This window comes from Palaemon carinicauda, chromosome 15 (genome assembly GCF_036898095.1).
Source record: "Palaemon carinicauda isolate YSFRI2023 chromosome 15, ASM3689809v2, whole genome shotgun sequence".
In the NCBI taxonomy this organism is placed as follows: domain Eukaryota; kingdom Metazoa; phylum Arthropoda; class Malacostraca; order Decapoda; family Palaemonidae; genus Palaemon; species Palaemon carinicauda.
The window spans coordinates 120539056-120559032 of NC_090739.1; the positions used below are offsets into that span (position 1 = coordinate 120539056).

Below are 19977 nucleotides of genomic sequence, written 5' to 3' on the forward strand. Positions count from 1 at the left end.
AGAGCGTCTAAGGTCTATCTTCATAGAAGTTCAGACTTCAGGAGGAACAGCTCTTTAGAGGAGAAAACTTTAAATCAACTATCCCTACAACTGAGGGCGAAGCTCACCTACCTTTTTCGCGGAGCGGATCCTGACAGTACTCCTGCAGATAAAAGATCCGAGGAAAGTTGCTTCATCACTGAACCTTTCAGAGTGTGGACTTCAGCCTCCTCGTTCTCCTACTGATCGGAGGTTGTCCAATGCGTCTTACAGACACTATACTAAGCAAATCTATGGATTGAAGCATTATGTGGTGGCGGCAGGTGCTATTTGGACCCTGTTGTCTAGCTCTGCGATGAACAGTAAATTGATTGGGACTATCAATTAAAAGGAGAAGGGGTCAGCAATTTTCGTGTGACCTCCCTTTGAATAAGTGTTGCCAAGGTAACACTAAATCTGTTCAGAATCTCAGGTGTGAAATTATACGGATACCACTAGTGCCGTGTGTACATAGTACACAGTGTTGTTAGACTATTTCATGTACAGAAATTATAAAGAAAAGTCTTGTTAAAAGAGCTTTTCTTCAGTTTGAGAGTGGCACTCATCATTTCCCCCTTTCAAAAGAGGGGAGCATTAATTTCTGTGTATGTCTCTCGTATAATTTCCTTATCATGCTACATTCATTTAGCAAGTAGTCATTTATTAGGAATAAATGTCTATTAAAATGTAGTTGCGTCCTAATTCGCCCAACGATTGCATGTTTTAAAATACCAGAGTTCCTTAACTTACTTATGTAAGTATTTCTCATATCATTGTATGCTTACAATCAATGGATGGGGACACTGATATTGGTTCCGCAATATATACAATCCTTGAGACCGTTTGTATTCTCAGTGTATACTTATGTTGGTTCATACAATATATGCTACCTTGAGGCCCTTTTCCTACGTCTAAAAATGACTCTTCCCTGCAGGGGGCAGGAAGCACTAACATTGTTATGCTTGGTGATGATGACGGATAACGGTAACGTCATTTGTCTCAATTGGCCCTTTTGGCCGTGGAAATATTGCCCCAAGGTTAAGGCACTAACACAAAACCACAGATACATTAATTCTCTGGTATGCTTCCATTAGGACGTCATGGCTTGAGCCCAAAAAACGGATTTTGAGCAAAGCAAAAAATCTATTTTTGGGTGAGATGGCCATGACGTCCTACTGGACCCACCCTTCTTTTCTATGAAAAGATCTTCACGGTTCCCCCCCCCCCCCTGATCTACTGTATCTGTAGCACCTTGCTCAACGCTACAAGGAATGACCGCCAGAGGGAGTTGGCACGGTTTTGATACGATTGTAGTAGGGGAACCAGGGTAATCTTTGTTGCGGTTACTCTTCTATTCTGCCACGTTTTTCCCCCTAAAGCCTAGAGGCGTAAAGGGTATTCGGGGTGCAGATTGCCATGTGGCGTGTCAAGAATATGTCCCCTGATGATATACGATACGCTTGAGAGTAATCTTAAAGGTACTCGCGCCAGAAGTTAGAATTCTGTGAAACCTTTGTTTGATTCTCTGGGAATATCACTGTAGTCATATATACCCTTCGGAAGCTACTAAAGGAACCTTCCATTAGGACGTCATGGCCATCTCACCCAAAAATAGATTTTTCGCTTCGCTCAAAATCAGTTTTTGTGACCTTACCGGGACCTAGTGTGTATATATACCCGATGTGTCGTAATAAAGTTACTCAGTTGCTTTCATCTCGCCTTTGAGTCACAACCTACTCTTGGCCCGTCACATTGGTGACCCCGGAAGTTGACTTCCCCACCCCCTCACTGTTACTATGGCGGACTCCACGGAAGTTGGCGCCGCCCCATTGAAACTTTCGTCGTTCTTCATCGGAGAGGCGTTTGCTTGGTTTCAGCGCGCAGAAGTCCAGTAGACATATATCTAGGTTCCAATAGTTTGAAGCCATCTATAACTATTCTTTTGTTAACACGATTTGTTGGCTGTGCAATATGTAGCAGTTCTCTTAAGTATTTTGGACGCCATATTCTGATAACTTGGCGGGTTATTGTACATATTTTGAATTCAATTCTCGCTCTAATCGACAGCCAGTGTAAATCTATTAGTAAAGGGGTGATCCTTTCTCTAGGTGGGACACCTTTTATCAGTCTTGCTCCTCTTTTTATTGTTTTGTAATTTCTTGAGAGTTGCACTTTTGGTAAATTGTAGTAGATAGAATTGCAGTAGTCAATCCTGGTAATAACACAGTTTATCACAAGTTTCTTTACAGAATTTTCGTCCAGGTACTTTTTTATAAAGGCAATGTTTCTTAGATGATAACCAGCAGTTTTTATTACATTATTTATTTGGGCATTTAGAGACAGGTTACAGTCAAGAAATACACCTAGATCTCGAACTTTACTAGCTATCGGCACCGAGTCATTATTTATGTTCATTTGAATATCACCTGTTTCTCACGCTGTTTCTCTTGCCCACCACCATGAATTCAGTTTTGTTCTCATTTAATTTTAGTTGTTTTAAATGTCATCCATTCTCTAACACTATCAAGGATTCGGTTTAGAGTTTCAGTAGTGTTATATATATCATTTATGGAGAAGTAAAATTGTGTCACCTGCAAATAGTTTAAACTTCACGCCATGCCTTTGTAGCATTTTCGATAGACCAATAGTATAGATGCAGAATAAGATTGGGCCAAATACACTCCCCTAGGGTACCCCTCAGTTCAAGGGTTCATATGATGAATAAGAGTTTCCAATTCGTACACAGTAATTTCTACCAACTAAGTTGTCTTTTAGGTGTTCGAAGGCTTGATCTTCAACGCCGATGGACAGTAGGTCATTTATTAGCAGTTCATGCCCCACTGTATCAAAAGCAGCACTGAGATCGAGCAGTATTAAGATACCACATTTGTTTTCATCCATTATTTCTAGCATATCATTTACAACAGAGCAGATGGCTGTCTCCGTAGAGTATAGTTTTCTGTAAGCAGATTGGTTGTCAGGTAAAGCTTCTATTACTTCTAAGTGGCTGACTAGTTGTTCAAGAATTACATATTCAAGCACTTTGAGAAAAAGGATTGATTTGAAATAGGTCTATATGAGCTTAATTCCTGGTAGTCCAGTGCATTTTTCAGAACTAGTGTGACTTTAACCATTTTCTAAGATTTAGGAAACTTACATTCATCAATGCTTGCAATTGCTATTCTCATTATTATTTCGGCTGGACTAGAACTTTATAGAACTTTCCAATTGACCTCGGTTCTTAGTGTAGCTATGACATGAGTAAACTTCACTTTATATATCTTGCAGGGTATTGCTCATTTATTTGATTTTGTGTTAACTTTGGTTTGAATTCATTCGCATTTGTCCATGTTATGATGTTCGTTTCCTTGCTGTAATTTTATGTAATAAAAAATAGATAATTATCCCAATCCCTTCAATCTGGTATGTGAATACATATATTATTGATAATTAGCAAAAGGTTCCGGTAAAAGAATTTAGAGGTGTTGATTATGAGAGAAATATTGAAAAGGTTAAATTAAACTATGAATTACATAGGGAAGCAATATTAGTGAGCTTTGCAAACTGTTCATTTTCATCTATAAAGGTTGTATAGTAATCTCAGCATTGCCTGGTCTCAAAATATGTATTCATAGGTTCATTTGCGATTCAATCAGTGTTTTCTCTTAGTTTTATTCCAGTCTTATATGGATCAATTATCTGTTCTCGTGTCCTCGTTCAATCCAATGTATATTTTTTTACCTCATTTTCCTCTTCATAATCTGAAGATCTTTGGAATTTTAAAGATTTTTAACTTTTTATTTTTAGTTTTATATAGAATTATTTTAGAAATAATCAATCATAATTTAGTAGCATATATATAAAAGAAATCGTAAATTTATATTAATTTAAAATCACTTGATAAAGACATAACATTGTTTTGTGGAAACAGTGCAAAAGTGAACAAAATAAATGAAGAAACGGAAAAATAGTTTCGTTAACCAAAGGCTTACACCTGAAAACTTGAAGAAGCTGATATATATATATATATATATATATATATATATATATATATATATATATATATATATATATATATATATATATATATATATATATATATATATATACATATATATATATATATATATAGAGAGAGAGAGAGAGAGAGAGAGAGAGAGAGAGAGAGAGAGAGAGAGAGAGAGAGAGAGAGAGATATGTTTACAACTTCAACTATTATAAGCAAGGCCTATAGTCCTTGATTATAAGCCTTTTATATGTCTGTCACAGTCGCTCTCCCTCTGAACAATATGGGTTCGGTCAATTAATTATTTCAAGGCGGATTTCCGGTCGTGGGTATCGCATATCAATACTGATTTGGTTTATTGCTCCCTGGTTTCTGTGGGCCAGCATATACAGGATATTGCAGCCTATGTGTGTCTGTTTGTTTAATCTGCGTGTGCATGAGGGCATGTGAATGTGTGCATTATTTATGGGAATGGATGTCCATGTATTTGTTTGCTTGCATAAAAATAAATATAAAATCTGGCAAGAAAAGTAGTCCATGGTATTTCCTTCATCTTATTGTAAAACCAACAAAGGTAAGTGTGTATTTACTTCATGTTTTGTTTTATCTGTATATCATGGTACTCAAAACAAAGATAGGATTAGATAATGGTTTTAAGAAATGTTTGCATGTTCCAATATTCTCGAAAAATGTATTGTTCCGCAATCTGGTGTGACTGTGACATGACACAGTTACATTACCGCTTGCTGATGGAGAGAGAAGAAAACAGGGATACCTCCCCTTGGTTAAGACATTTTAGGTAATTAAAAGGTACACGTTTTCTAAAGGTTGGTGTAGTAAATTAAATGTCAGGTCAGGTTTACTAAAGTATCTTGATTATTGTTTTCAAATTAAAATTGATGGATATGTAGTTTGCAATGTTGGTAGACCTATTCCACTTTGAGTCGGTAGTCATAGGGCTGGCCATTTTACCATTTTCTACATTTTAAGTCCCATGTACTGCGTAAGTCAGGTGTTACGTACAATGAATATTACTATAGTTTTTAATTGGCTTCGGAGCTTTTGAAACAATTTTGAGCCCTTTAGTTCAGAGCATTCTTCAATTATGTGTTTTCCCCTTTGTTAAATTATATTTATATTTCGAGTTATAATGTTAAGTTGCAGATTACTAGGATGCTGACATTTTGAAGAATGGTTAATGAATGATAGGGTACATTAATTCATAGCAAAACTAGAATTTGTTATGCGATATTTGCTTATGCGGGCTAGTTTGCCATTTTCCTCTATTTCTAAGGCGGCTTTAGCACAATAACTTAAATCTAACAATTTTTACTTCTAGGAGACTGATTATGTGTTACTGCCATACCTTATTTGCTTTGGCTAGGTTTTCTGTTTTGTATGGCTTCAGCATTACCAGTGTTTTTAACAAATTAAGTAGTTTCCAGTATTTATGCACAGATTCCTGGACATTGTTTTACAACAGCCACTGTTTTCCTACCTTCCCCTTTATTGTCAGCATGATTAACATCGTCAATTCTGTAAATATATGATACTCTCAATTTTTTAGACAAATACATGAACCATATGTTTTTCCTACGCGTTATCTTGATAATTAGGGCAAACCACCCGATTTCGAGGTTTTGGACTAACTTATCTTTAAACAATTATGGGGAGCCCAGTGGGAAAACCCACTTTTGGATGGGAAAAATGACAGTTATAATGTAATGGTCAGAAATGCGTGATGAATTCGAGATTACCAGTTGGAATATTATATTGGTTTGTGCTATAATTTCAAAAGTCATGCGCAAAAATTTAATTTTAAAAGTGAAACTAACACATGAACACCAGCTAACATAAAGTTCCCTCCTAATCTAACCTAATAGAGTACTCTTACCCATCAAGGAGGTCTTTGCCTCCTGCGACTCTCTTAGACTGCGTATCCTTACCTAATCCCCATTACACTGCCATATCTTTACCTAACCTCCCTTACACCTCTGTATCCTTACCTTACCTCCCCTACACTGCTGTATCCTTACTTTACCTCCCTTTCACTGCCGTATCCTTACCTAACCTCCCTTACACTGCCTTATCCTTACCTAATCTCCCTTACACTGCCTTATCCTTACCTAAACTCCCTTACACTACCTTATCCTTACCTAACCTCCCTTACACTGCTGTATCCTTACTTACCTCCCTTTTGCTGCTGTATCCATACCTAACCTCCCTTACACTTCTGTATCCTTACCTAACCTCCCTTACACTTCTGTATCCTTACCTAACCTCCCTTACACTGCTATTTCCTTACCTTACCTCCCATATACTGCTATTTCCTTACCTAACCTCCCTTACACTGCTGTATCCTTACCTAACCTCCCATACACTGCTATTTCCTTACCTAACCTCCCTTTCCCTGCTACATACTTTCTTACCTACCTACCTTTCACTGCTACATACTTACTTACCTACCTAACTTTCACTGCTGTATCCTTACCTAATCTCCCTTACACTGCTGTATCCTTAACCTCCGTTACGCTGTGTATCCTTACCTTACCTTCCATACTACTATTTCCTTATCTAAAATACCATTCACTGCTGTAGACCTTACTTCCCTTTCACTACCGTATCCTTACCTAACCTCCCTTACACTGCCGTATCCGTACCTAACCTCTCTAACACTGCCGTATCCTTACCTTACCTCCCTTTCACTGCTGTATCCTTACCTTACCTCCCTTTCACTGCTGTATCCTTACCTTAACTCCCTTTCACTGCTGTATCCTTACCTTAACTCCCTTTCACTGGTGTATCCTTACCTTACCTCCCTTTCGCTGCTGCATCCTTACCTAACCTCCCTTTAACTGCCATTCCTTACCTGTCCTCCCTATACTGCTGTATCCTTACCTAACCTCCCTTACACTACCGTATCCTTACCTAACCTTCCTTTCACTCTGTATCCTTACCTAACCTTCCTTTCACTCTGTATCCTTACCTAACCTCTCCATACATTGCTATTTCCTTACCTAACCCCCCTTTCAATGCTGCATCCTTACTTACCTAACTTCTATAGACTGCAGTATTATCTTATTTCAGACCAAAATAACATTTTTTTAGACAATTTCACTGCTCCTCTGTTCTAGCAAGTAGTGGGCCACTACTGTATTAAAGTATTATTAGTAGGTATATTTACTGTAATCCTTACCTTAAGTTTTGAAGGGCTAAGGTTGATGGTTCTCTATAGATGGTTAGAGCATTGCTTTTGCCCGTTTCACATATGGATGATGGTATAATTTTTAGAAAATTCTAGGGTTGTAGCTTCACTATTGATGATGATAGTGATAATCTCTAAATTTTTTTTGTTTTAGCATTGACTGGGTAATATTGCTCTATCTGCACTACATCTTTCTTTCATCAATATGACACAACTTTCAGGAATGGGTAAAATATGAATTATTCTTTATTAATGCTCAATTAAGCTGTTGGTGGTTAAATATTATTAGTGGTGTGCTATATTTTTTAAATAAGAATTCTGGTACCTTGGGTGATTGTGTGCATCTATTTGTCCCTGGTTGGTTTATTCTACAGGTAATTTGTTTTGTGTATTAGATCCTTGAAGAAAAAAAAAAGACAATAGGCATGACATCTTTAACGTCCTAAACCACCCAATAAGGTTTAAGTAAGCATTACAACTTCCAGACTATGGAGGACACGATTGAGAAGTTGGGATTTTAGGGTAAGGTTGAACACATATTGAATACAATACACTATTTGGAAAAAGATGTCTATAAATTTTGTTACAGTCTCAACATCCAATATTCATTGAACATTATGTAATATTGCCAAAACATTCTACGATGTATATGAATACACAAAGAACAATAGGGATATCCTAGGCCAGGTACTATGTGTGACCTAGCTAACCTGAACTTTTCCCCCACGTAGTGAGACCTAAGAAAATGCAAATTGGATAAAATTAGGTGGGTGCATTCTGAAATGACCTTCCATAATCTACCCTAGAACGTTATATACAACGAAAATCAGTCTCTTCACATAAAGTTTAAGGCAACCCTTTCAGAGCATTACTACACATCACTGCCTGTTATTTAAAGCAAAAAATAGGGCTGTCTGATATGGCTAACCAAGATTTATTACTTTTCTCTATCCTACCAATAATCTAAATTACAGTAATTTGTACTAACCTAACCTAAATTCGGATGCTATACCTTTACCTAGCCAGACTAAGCCATCCCCAACTCATCTAATGCGACTTACAATGCTGTAGGCTAGATGAAATAAATTTATAAGGACATAGCCTACAGTATTCCAAATTGACATAAGTGCCGTAGATTAAATAGAATTATGGAGTTTTATCCTAACTAGCCTACCACACGACACAAATCCCTGTTAAAATCCTAACCCAAACAGTTATCAAAGCTATACTGTACAATACAACGGATTTTGAGCGAAGCGAAAAATCTATTTTTGGGTGAGATGCCCATGACGTCCTGATGGAAGGTTCCTTTAGTAGCTTCCCAAGGGTATATATGACTACAGTGATATTCCCAGAGAATGAAACCAAAGGTTTCACAGAATTCTAACTTCTGGTGTGAGTACCCTTAAGATTACTCTCAAGTATATCGTATATAATCGGGACGTATTCTTGACATGCCACATGGCAATCTGCACCCCGAATAGCCTTTACGCTTCGAGGTGGATACGTGGCAGAATTAGAAGGGTAGCCGCAATAAAGGTTACCCTGGTTCCCCTACTACTATCGTATCACAACTGCGCCCACTCCCTCTGGCGGTCATTCCTTTATTTGTAGCGCCTCGCTACAGTGGTGTTCCCTGTTGGTCTAACATTTTCAATCGATTTCTATGAATATGTTTTCCACGGCTTCTTTCTCCATCCAGAAAGTTGAGTATTTATTCTTTACAATATGTATTTTAGTTCCAGCCTCACAATGGAATTAGTGAAATTATTGTGTTTGGATCTACGCCGGTCACCGGTGTCGCCATAGGCACCGTCATTCTTTGGACATGTGTTATTTAGTTAGCAGAACGACATTTCCTGTTTAAATAGCATTAATTGTTATTATGAAAGCTATTTAGGCATTTTATATTGTAAAGATATTTATATGCATAATTTTTTCCTTTTTCTGTGTCGATCGTATATGTCAGAGTTTTGGTGATTTTAGGTAACCGAGATCTCTCCTTGTCTAGGTAACCCAATCTAGACAACATATACTTTCGACATTTCCCTAGTTACCCTTGTGTATCGGTATCTTTCATTGGAGATTGATATCTCCTGGAATTATATTAGCTGTTACTAGTCTCGAATAGAGATTTATGGGTAATCTCTCTTCCTTCTGAGAGTAGTCTTAGGCTACAACTCTCTGCGTCGGCCTTGAATTTTGTAATTTTGAAGAATTATGTACTTTGGTTCATCAGAACTTTAGCTAAGGCACAACTGACAAAGATTCGCAACATAAGGTAACTATATACTGTATAATAGTTAAATATTCTGTCTAAACTGGATTTGCTTATAAGTAGTGGTAGATTTTGTTCTCAATTTAAAGAATCAAAAGAATAATACTTTACATGTCAAGCAAAATAGATGTGAAAAACTGTTTTTTTTTTTTTTTTTTTTTTTTTTTTTGCTGGTTTAGAAATCAGCAAAATAGATGTGAAAAACTGTTTTTTTTTTTTTTTTTTTTTTTTTTTTGCTGGTTTAGAAATCAATGGTGAATAATTGTCTCTATGCCGTTGTCATGTGGGTTTATGATCTTTTAATCTCTTGACATATTTACTAGCAGACCTTTTGAACTGGATGAAACTCTAGAAACTTTTATGCTACAGGTCTTGTAACAGCCATTTTTTTTATCTTTTCGAGTTACGAAATGGCTGATGTGTTGGCAGACATTCTAGCCAAATATGTGAACCATGTAGTTTCCTACTCGCAAGCTTGTGTTTTATGTATTTTTGTGCATGATTATTTACGCAAACCACAGGTTATGAGTTTTTGGACCCCTTATAAAATGATGATTATGGGGACCCCATTGGGAAACCTGGAGTTTTTTTTGGTGAGGAAATAACAAAAGTGAGTGATTTGAAGTAATAATAATGATCAGAAATGCAAAATAGACACAAGATAACCAGTTGGAAAAATATAGGCTTTATTAACTGGCTGAAAATTAAAGTATGATTATCTATGATTCACTTCATGTCCTTCTGATGGTTTTTGTTCCGCTGTGGCTCACTACTCTCGTAAAATTAACATATATCACTGTTCCTATGTTCTGGCAAGTGGTACAGGTCGAGCTGTGCTCTCAAGCCCCATGGGTCATTATTTCGGAGATGTATTTTTAAAAAATGATTATTGCTCCGTCGTGGCACGCTACACTCGCAAAATCAACATTACATCTCTGCTCCTATGTTCTGGCAAATGGTACATACTGAACTGCACTCGCAAGCCCCGTGGGTCATTATTTCTGGGTTAATTGTTACCTTCACTCAAGCAACAATATCGATACACTGAACGGAGAGTATTTTCATCATAATCAATTGCTGACATAGATGAAATTACACTAAATTAAAAAGAAATTACTCTAAATTTAGAAATAGATAGTACTTTCCTCTTGGAGAAGTCTTGATGTGATGGTGGTGAATCTGTAACTTGAAGGGGAGGGTGGAAAAAAAAAATGGCTGTTGAAGAACAGCATCCGGCACCTTATGCATAAATATTTGGAAGCTCATAATTGGTCAATAAAAATCAGGTAAAGATTACGTCATACCATAAAACAGATTAGCTGTCAAAAGTGAATGCAAGCAACACGTAGGAATTAAAGTATAGTGTATTAACCATAGAAAGTGATTGTGGGAAAAAATATATTAGTTCTAACAAATATAAATCCACATACTTTACTTCATAAATAGAAATCATCCAAAGCTGGCATACAGCTATAAAACTTTTAACGAGGTGTCAACATCTGGTCCGGTAGTTGCCAGTGGTAGCTGGGAGAAGCACGTCCCCACATACTCATACCTTCTTCAATTTGGTCTAGTATGTTGGTGAAGACAGACGTTGCCTTCTACATTCACTGGCTATGGCAAATGAAACTTTTACCTCTTAGTTTTATTCTCCATGGACGCATCAGCGTCCCGGGAATTTTATCCTTGAGTTGGAGACTTCACCAGCATAATGATATCATTAATGCTTTATGTTGGTTAGAAGTGATCTTCTAATGGCCAGGGGCTTACCTTTACCTCCTCGAAGTTAGGTTTCCCTGAAACCTAAAGATCAGAGAAATTCTAGAGGAAAGTCTGTTCCATCTTTCTAACGAGATCTGTTGATTCAATTTTTTCAGTCTCGCATATTGGAATCAGTTGCTTTGCGACCACTTGCCTTACTTGGTTAGTGATCAAATCAGTGGGAGGTTCATTTTACAAGCTACCTTTTGGTGCCCTCAGAAACTCAAGTGAAAGTTAGCCTTTCACTTGAGGGCTATGCATGTATTTTTCTCCTGAACCAGCCGACATTTCTGGGTTTGTTCAGGATGCAGTTGCTTCTGTGACCTACTGTCCTAGCCTGGTAGTTTATCCAGGCAACTCAGAGGCATTCTCATGTTTCCAATGCGAGAGCGCTCTAGCTCTTCGGAGCTCCTAAAATATCTTGCCGGCGGTTTCAGTGACTGATGGTACCAAAGGAGAAAGCTATCCTTTCACCTGAGATTTTTGCTTAATACAAGTGATCTCTCAACCTCTAGCGAGCCAAGAGATTCAAACTCCTATTGAATCTGGATTGCAGTGCCAAAGGCAAGTTTTCCTTTAACCTGAGAGTTTTGCTTAATGTAAGCTATCTCTCAACCCCTTGCGAGCCAAGCTTGCAACATAATTCAAGCTTATAGTGAGCCTGTATCGCGGCACCAAGGGTGAAAGCTTCCCTTCACCAGAGTTTTTGCTTGATGCAAGCAATCTCTCGCCTCCTCACGATGTTATTCAGGCTCATAGTAAGTCAGAATCGTGCTGCCAAAAGTGGAAGATAGCTTTTCATCTGAGAGTTCCAAGTTCACAGATAGCCTGCATCATGATGCCAAAGGTGAGAGTATTGCTTGAAAAAGTGATCTCTCAATGCCTCGCGATCCAGGCTCGCGGCACGTTCTAAAATCGAAACGCTATCCAGGCTCACAGCGAGCCTGAATCACACAGCTGTGACATCTCCAAGTTAGGTAGAGGTAATGAGCCAGGGTTCCACAGGTACTGCTTTGAGTCTGGTAGAGCTCACAAGCCAGGTTTGCAGACCTGTGCCTGATCGCAGTCCTGTGTGGGTTCGACGAATCTGTCACGTTCACCACTTTCGGCGTTCACATAACGAAATCGCAGAGCATTGCTCAACAATCAAGGTGACCGCTTGGCTCACCCCAGCTCTTGCTCTCTACTTGGTGTTCTTTGAGCTAGAAATCTAAGAGCTCAAGAGTTGGTTTATCTATTGAGAATGTTTGTGCCTGTGATAGCCAATTGTATGAAAGTATGTGTAAGCTATCCAGCATTCACATTTTAAAGAGGGTGTTTATTAAAACAAAGTCTATCTAGAGCCTGAGCCTCTGCTGCAAGGCAAGAGAGAAGGTTATTCGAGAATTTGATTTTTTCCTTCTAAACTCTCTCTTTTAAGATTACATAAAAATCACGGGTTTGCTTGTACCAATTCCCAAAAATTTCAAAACTTAACTCGTTTCAAAACTTAACTTGGTTATTCAGAAATCATGGGCTTTGGGAAAATTGCAAATTGGTTTATAAATGTATTTATCTCTTTCGTGAATTATACCTTAATTATGCATTTAGGTCTTAAGAGCAAGCCACTAGAATTCAGGGGCGCTTGTGTTGCACTTCCCTTCCCAGCGTAAAGAAACTGTTAAATGCAGCTCTTCAGTACAGTAGTACTGTACATTGGTAATGCATTTGCATGGCCTTAACAAGGCAGCAGATTGATTCCCCAGTGGCCTCGTGTTTTTTAAGTTTCATCAAATGCATTCATTTTCTTGAAATGTTTATGCATAGAGACTTTTGTACAAGCTATTTTTCGCACATTAAAGCTATCTGCCTAGGTAAAGTAATCTCCAGCTCATGACAATCAAACGAAAGGAAATGAGAATTTTGTTTAAATACAGTCATTAAAGACTGTTCAGTGGGAGCTTCAATGGATTCTTACTGTATTCCGGTCTTTTCTCTTCCATCGTAAGAAATAGGGCTAGCCAGACCTTCATCGAGGACGAAGATACTACATAAGTTGAGTGCTGTTGAATTTCCTTAAGCAACCTTCGATTGTAGTCTTTATCTCTTTCTGCTCATGATCCTGGTAAAAGAACATTGAAACAACACCCCAAGGCAAACGGCTCTGAAACGGTTACACACAACCAATGATACAAACATCTCCAGAATGTTTTCCACCATTGCTTGTTATTGCTGATTATTCATGAATTTCTTGCTATTTTAGTATTTCCCTCTAGTTTGCTCTAAGTAGAGCCATACTAGATGTACTGCTAGGGATTTTGGCATTCTTAAGAGTGGCATAACATAGTAAATGTACTCAAGTCACAGTTCTTTCCTCGAGTCGTGGTTTGTAACTGATCGCTCTCCTGTTCGCTATCAGTCACTTGTTTCTCGACTATTGGTTGGTTGTATTCCCTCCCCTATCTGCTTGTGATCAATCGCACACCCTCTCACTTGCCTGCTAGTGCGCTCTCCTATGGAAGCATCTCCGCTAGTGCTCATTCATATTATTGGTCTTACCAGTGAGTTGGCCCCTCAATTTGTACTCGTTCATCTAGCTTAGTGGATTCACACACTGGTGTGTTCCTATCTATTTGCACTCTAAGCTTGCTCACCAGTTTGCTTATGAGCTTCTGGTCATAATGAACTCATGCTTCTTTACTCCTGGATATGTAATAAATAGGATAGAAAATAAAGATGCATACAAGCTCACTAATTCTGCGCCCCTTCAGCACAGTTCAATGACTGTTGTTAAATGAAGGGAAAGTATCCTGGTGAGATTGTCTTTAACTGTGGCATTAGATCCCTGTCTTCCGGTGCATAGGCAATCAAGATTGTCAAGATGCATCACCTTCGTTGAAAATTGAAATTGTCACCGATCGAGGTTGTGTACAGTCTGCCCTTTGAGAGCACCAAACCATCACTGGAACATTTTTCATCCAGGTGACCACCTTTTAATTCAGTTTCCTTGGGAAAAAGTATTGTCTCTTCAGAAGTGGTAGAAAACCCTTGTTTACCCTATTCAAAGGTGTCACGACCCTTGGCGGGTTGTGGTGCAAGTTCTTATTGCACGAATAGGGAGAACAGTGTTGGAAGTAATATCTGTGGTAAAATTGGCCAGTGGTAACGAAAACACTTGGGAAAACTTAACAATATTTATTAACAACAATTTTTCTGAAAAGCCAACCTTGTGACTACTTAACAATTTACAACTTAACACTAAGCAAATAACACTGATTAACAAATAACTAAATGAACACTTTAACCAATTAATAATTAACAAGTATCACTTAAACAATAATAACAAAATTCCCCAACGGAAAACCACGCACACTCAATGAGAGAGTCAATTAATGATTAAACACTCAATTGGGTAATTAAAATAACATTCCCCTACGGGAAACAACACACTCAACTATAGAGAGCTTAATAAGATAATTAAACTAAGAAAAAAACAAACACTAAATAACCTAGCCATATCACGCACTTTGAGGCTGGAGAAAAACAACTCCCACAGCTCCAAATAAGGTAGCGGCTCCACAGGCACACTACTACTGTAGGGAGTACAGCTCCGTAGGACTCCTCACCAAAGGGAGGGACACGGAGTCCCAACTGCAAAAACAAGGTAAATAATCTTTCCTACCTGGTAACTGCCTCCCTACATATCACCACGAGCACTAAGGCTCCCACAGCTGGTCATGACGAGGATGTGTTGACGGGAGCGCCTCTCCAGAGTCCTCCCCAAGGCCGAGATTTAATGCGTCGGCTCTACAGACTCCAGAAGAGAACATGCAGGAACAGCAAAATACTGCAGGTGGCAGAAATGCACCTGCATAAAGCTGTCAACGGTGGGTGGCGCAATCCTCAAAAATGCTCAATTTAGCCAGCAGCTGCTATAGGTTCGGGAAGCCTTAAAACTCGACTGATACCTTTAGCAAACGAGTTCCTCATTGGTAAACACCGGTGTTTGTTGCCATTCAAGGACTCGGAAAACACAGAAAAGAAATAAAGCGTTAAACTAGACACTTATAACTTAAAATGAGCGGGGAGGAGGTTAAACAGCTCAACAGAAAAAAATTTTAAATATACATTAATTTTACATAAGAAATAAATGTAGAAATAAGGCTGATAAAAATCAAAATGAAAAATTACGTTAATCCATAATGAAAGGGATACAAAGAGGAAAGAGCAAAGACTCCATCAAGAAGGCTAAGAGATTAGCCGACTTCCCGAGGTCTCTTTGTTGGATAGATCCTGACAATGTCTCGTTTGTCACCTGGTAGGTGGAGGGGTTCCTCAGCAAGTTTGTCATTCGAATAGGAAGACAAGACGCAGTAAGATTCCTCTTCAAAGAAGCGACCTCTCCCTGGGTGAGGACTCCCTTAACTCCGTAGGATGGGTATGGCTGTCTGCTGGTCCAGTTTGTACCAAGTCTGAGGGAACTAAGTCAGTCTCTTCCTTTCTATAGGCCCTGTCCCTGATCAGGAGGGTTAACGACATTAGTGAAATCCTAGACCGCCGATTAAAGGCAGGAAAACGTCGACAGACAGTCTGTGACATGCTCCCCATGGTTTGAGACAACTAGAACTCCTCTATGAGAGCTAACTAAGGATGTACCAAATAAGCTCAATATGCAGTATTGGCTCAGAAAGGTTCCCTGAAAGCAGGCCGATCATCTTTAATCCTGTTGCCTACTTTTCTGAAGCAGAACTTCTATTACAGTATGTAATACATGATTGTCATCTCTCTCCTCTACCCTTTGACCCAGCTGTCTCTACCCTGGTCTAATCCTAGCCTCTCAACACATTATGTTCATGTCTCCAGAATCCTGAAACATTAAAGTCAAAGCTTCCTGGTTGGGCCATTGTGCAGGTACTTAGGGATACTTGACATCAAACTTAAGACCTCTTGAAGGCAGATCACAGAACTACTGGTAACTCTGTTTGAGGCAAAAGCTGTGAAGTTTTGGTTCAATGGAGAAAATTTAATTAGGATTACCTTTTTCCTCAAACAAGGACTCTTGAGAAACCTTCAGCCTTCCATCTCCAATAACTGTACTGGGCCATCACCTTCGTCTATACTAGATTCAGGAGACCAGTAGACATACCCCGAGAACTACACCATGAGATTCTCTAAAACCTTCGTGATTCTGGTCAGCTGTTTTGCCAACGAATGAGTCAGAATTAGAATCACAGAGGGTAGACGAGGTTCTCGAACATGCTAGAGCCTGCAATTTCCCCACTCAATCACCAGTGGGGCAGTACCTGACAGAAAAATTAATGAAGTGGCAGTTTCATGGGGGCCAGAGCAGGGGATGGTGGATGTTTCAATTTGGATGCGGATTCCTGTTCATGTTCACCAGCTCTTCCCCCTTCCCTCATTCTGGCTCCGACAATGTGGAATAGAGAAAGAATTTGCCCTTTAGTTGAAGGTGCAGACTGCTGCTAAAGGGCAATCTAGAAGTAATGAGAAGAGTCTCCGGGGTTCTTTAGCAGTCTTTTTTTGTCAAAAAGGCCTCGGATGAATAAAGACCAGTAATGATCTCTCAGCCTTGAGCAAGCCATCTACTCTATTCAGGATGGAAACATTGTAGACCTCATTGGTAGAGCTTACATGAAAAATTTGGAAAGTGAATTCTCATAATATCTGCTGTCCGAAAATTTTCTTTCTAGCTGATCTTTGACCTCCACAAAGATTTAGCTAAAAGCTTACATGTAACAAATAACAATGAACATTACCTGTAGCTAAGTCCAGTTGACCAGTTTGTATTGGGGTCAAGGTATCAAACTTTATTTAACGATAGAGTTCAACTTTGGACTTTCAGGCAAAGTTACGCATGCTTGTGTTATCATAATAAGAGATTATTTATCCTTTTTTATCAGATAGCTAACCTCCTAAGCAGGTTGGTACAAACACAACAGTTGTGATGCTGAGTGGATTGGTGCCTTTGTTTCTTAGGGTGACATTGAGGCAGGGGTGGAAGGGGAGCCCTGTGTGTTGGGACTCCTTCCTCCTCCACATATTATCTCCTAAGGCACTTGCTCTTTGAGAGCAATGACAGGTAAGCTTTATTTGGCAGCCTTGCTATCCAAATTGCATAAAGCACAGCAAAGACCATGTCTCCATTTGTCACTAGGATTGGATGGTTAACAATTGTATATGACATACTCTTGGGTCTATCTCCCACTCCACTAACCCCCTCTTAAATCCAAATTTATTCCACCTCTACCGTCGAGGTTCCATGTGGACAAGTTCACAGGTGGAACAATCTTGCATTTTCATGCTGGAAGGCCATGTTTGTTTGTTCTCCAATTCTCTCCTGTCAGCTTTCCAGTAAGTCTTCACTGGGATAGAGGACAAATCTTAACTCTCTCAGCTGAGCCGGTACTTTTTTCAGACAACGTTCCCTTGAAATGATCTCTGGCACAAGCAGAGGATGGAGCACCGGAGGATGTTAATGAATTGAAATCTTCCTTAGTTGTTGTATCAGAAAACATAGGATTGTAGTGTACTGCTTCTTTATCATTCAGGAACCAATGAATTACACATGGTAACCAAAAAAAGGCTTAGAGGGGAAGATACAATTTTAATCCATTTTTCCTCTACAAGCACCTCCTTCCTCCGATTCTCTTCTCTGAACGCTTCTCAGAGGAGAAAGTAGTTGTATAAAGCTGATAGAGGCATTTCCCAAGAAGTTTCTGGGGACTTCCAGTGAGCATTCTCATTTCCTAGAGTGTGCAACATACATTACTAGTTATCCAGTACTTTTGGGTTCGGACAAGGGATGATGATCCCGGTACAACAGCTACAGCTGTTTCCCCGGTTTTAGATGAATGGTCCTGGCAACAGTACTGTAAGCCAGATGAGGGTGAGCTTATGCAGGAATCTTCAGTGTTCCTGGTGTGGTATGGGAGGACCACCCTGGTCCTAAGGAAGCCACATTAACTCTCCAGGAGGGAGTATTTGAAATACACTAACCAGTATCATTGCATCTGGTCGAGCAGATTGGGAGCCCAGTATGATGGATAGCTCCTTCAATCAGCTGCAGTTGAACAGTCCCACCAGGGACAGAGCACCAGCACTGTTGATCAGGTGAAATAGTTGTTACATCCAAGCTCCTCCTTCCTGCTGAGATATAGGAGTAAATTCCTTGGTTTTAGAAAACTGCTTGCCTCTGCCAGGAAGGGAGTACATGTAATGGAACTTCCTTGACCATAGGTTTGGAGCTCTTTAAGCCTGCTTTGGCACTTAAGGGTGCTACACAGGTTTCAGGTAAGTAATCCCTTGCTGACTACTCACCATTGGCTTGTTATGGATAAGAAATATACTTCCCTTGTAATTCACTCAACTCCTCAGGAGGGGAGTAACAGAGCTAACCCTGTGACTGTTTCCCCTTGGTTTGATTAACCAGTGCATGAGCCTAGTATTTCAAATGCTACTGACATATACTGGCAGTAGGAAATGATCCATTCAGGGGAAAGTGGAATGTCTCTGTCTATCTTTCTGAAAATGACTAGACTCCGAGGGATACTCAGTGGGGGTCATTATTTTAGTTATATCCTGATCTGGTAGTTTCTTGGCTAAGTTCCTAGAGAAACATGACTTGGTCGGGCTCTTCTCTCTTGGTTGTGCTTGACAGTATCCCATTCTGTGAAGTTTCTGTATTTTACAGATAGAGATATCATCTTGTTCAGCTTCGTGAGGGATATGTCTATATCTGTGTGCCCCTCTTATCGCTGGGGATCATGGGTGGTAGAAACATTAGTGATTTTTTGTACTAAAATAGTAGAATCGCAAGGTATTTGGTAACAAAGGATTGGAAGTGTATTATTAGTTAATAGCTATTTGATAGCATTGTTCATTGAAAAATATCTTTGTTCTGACACAGATACAAACCTTCGGTATTTATAGGGTATTACTTTTGGCAACGCTGAAAACCAGCCAATAAAATTGTAGTGAGGGACAATTACCCCATCCGTTAGTTAGCGGGAGAGGGTTGGGGTAGACTGGCTACCCCACTCACTCGCACCTGTCGGTTGAGTAACCACTTTTACTTTTGGCTCGGTAGAGTGCGGACGTACCGTCTCTCTCTCTCTCATTAAACAAACTGCCATGACTTTATTACCATTCCTTTTTCTTTTGTGTGTATCGGTGTGTGTTTGGTTATTGTCCCGCTATGCGGGCATGTCCAGGTATTGAAGGTCGCCGTTGCGGTACCTTCATGTCATCCGTGGAGTCGGACCCACACCCTTTATGCCCGGCTTGCCGGGGAAGTCAGTGTTCGCGGGACAACACCTGTTCCAAGTGTAGGGAGTGGCCTGCCTCCCAGTGGGAGAGGTTTGTGCGTAAGAAGGCGACAACTAAATGCAAATCTTCGGTTTCGGGGTCTATCTTGAAATGGAAGAAATTGCGGACTTCTGCTTCCTCTACGCCCAAATCTCTGCCTGAAGCCAATTCTCGACCAGGCCCTTCTGGGTCACAGCCGAGCAGTAGCGAGGGCTTGTGACTCCAGGTCAACCCTATGGGATAGGCGAAGGTGGCGGCTCCCCTAGTGAGTCGGCTCCTTCCCTTCCCCCAGGGAACGCCTGCTGTTTCCAGACCTTGTGTCTTTGTGGCCATTGCTGGACGTTGATGATCCCCCTTCGAAGGAAGTTCTCCTCGAACTCCTCCGAAGGGGAGCAGAGAGAAGGC

General features: G+C 39.7%; 1 long non-coding RNA gene across 1 annotated transcript in view; it reads left to right on the plus strand.

Moving 5' to 3' along the window:
• Positions 1 to 4743: 4743 nt before the first annotated feature.
• The window catches only part of LOC137654370 (uncharacterized), a 33983-nt gene continuing 18749 nt past the window's right edge, over positions 4744 to 19977 (plus strand). The window contains exon 1 of the long non-coding RNA XR_011046621.1: positions 4744 to 4823. This is a non-coding gene — a long non-coding RNA (uncharacterized lncRNA). The remainder of the gene's footprint in view (positions 4824 to 19977) is intronic.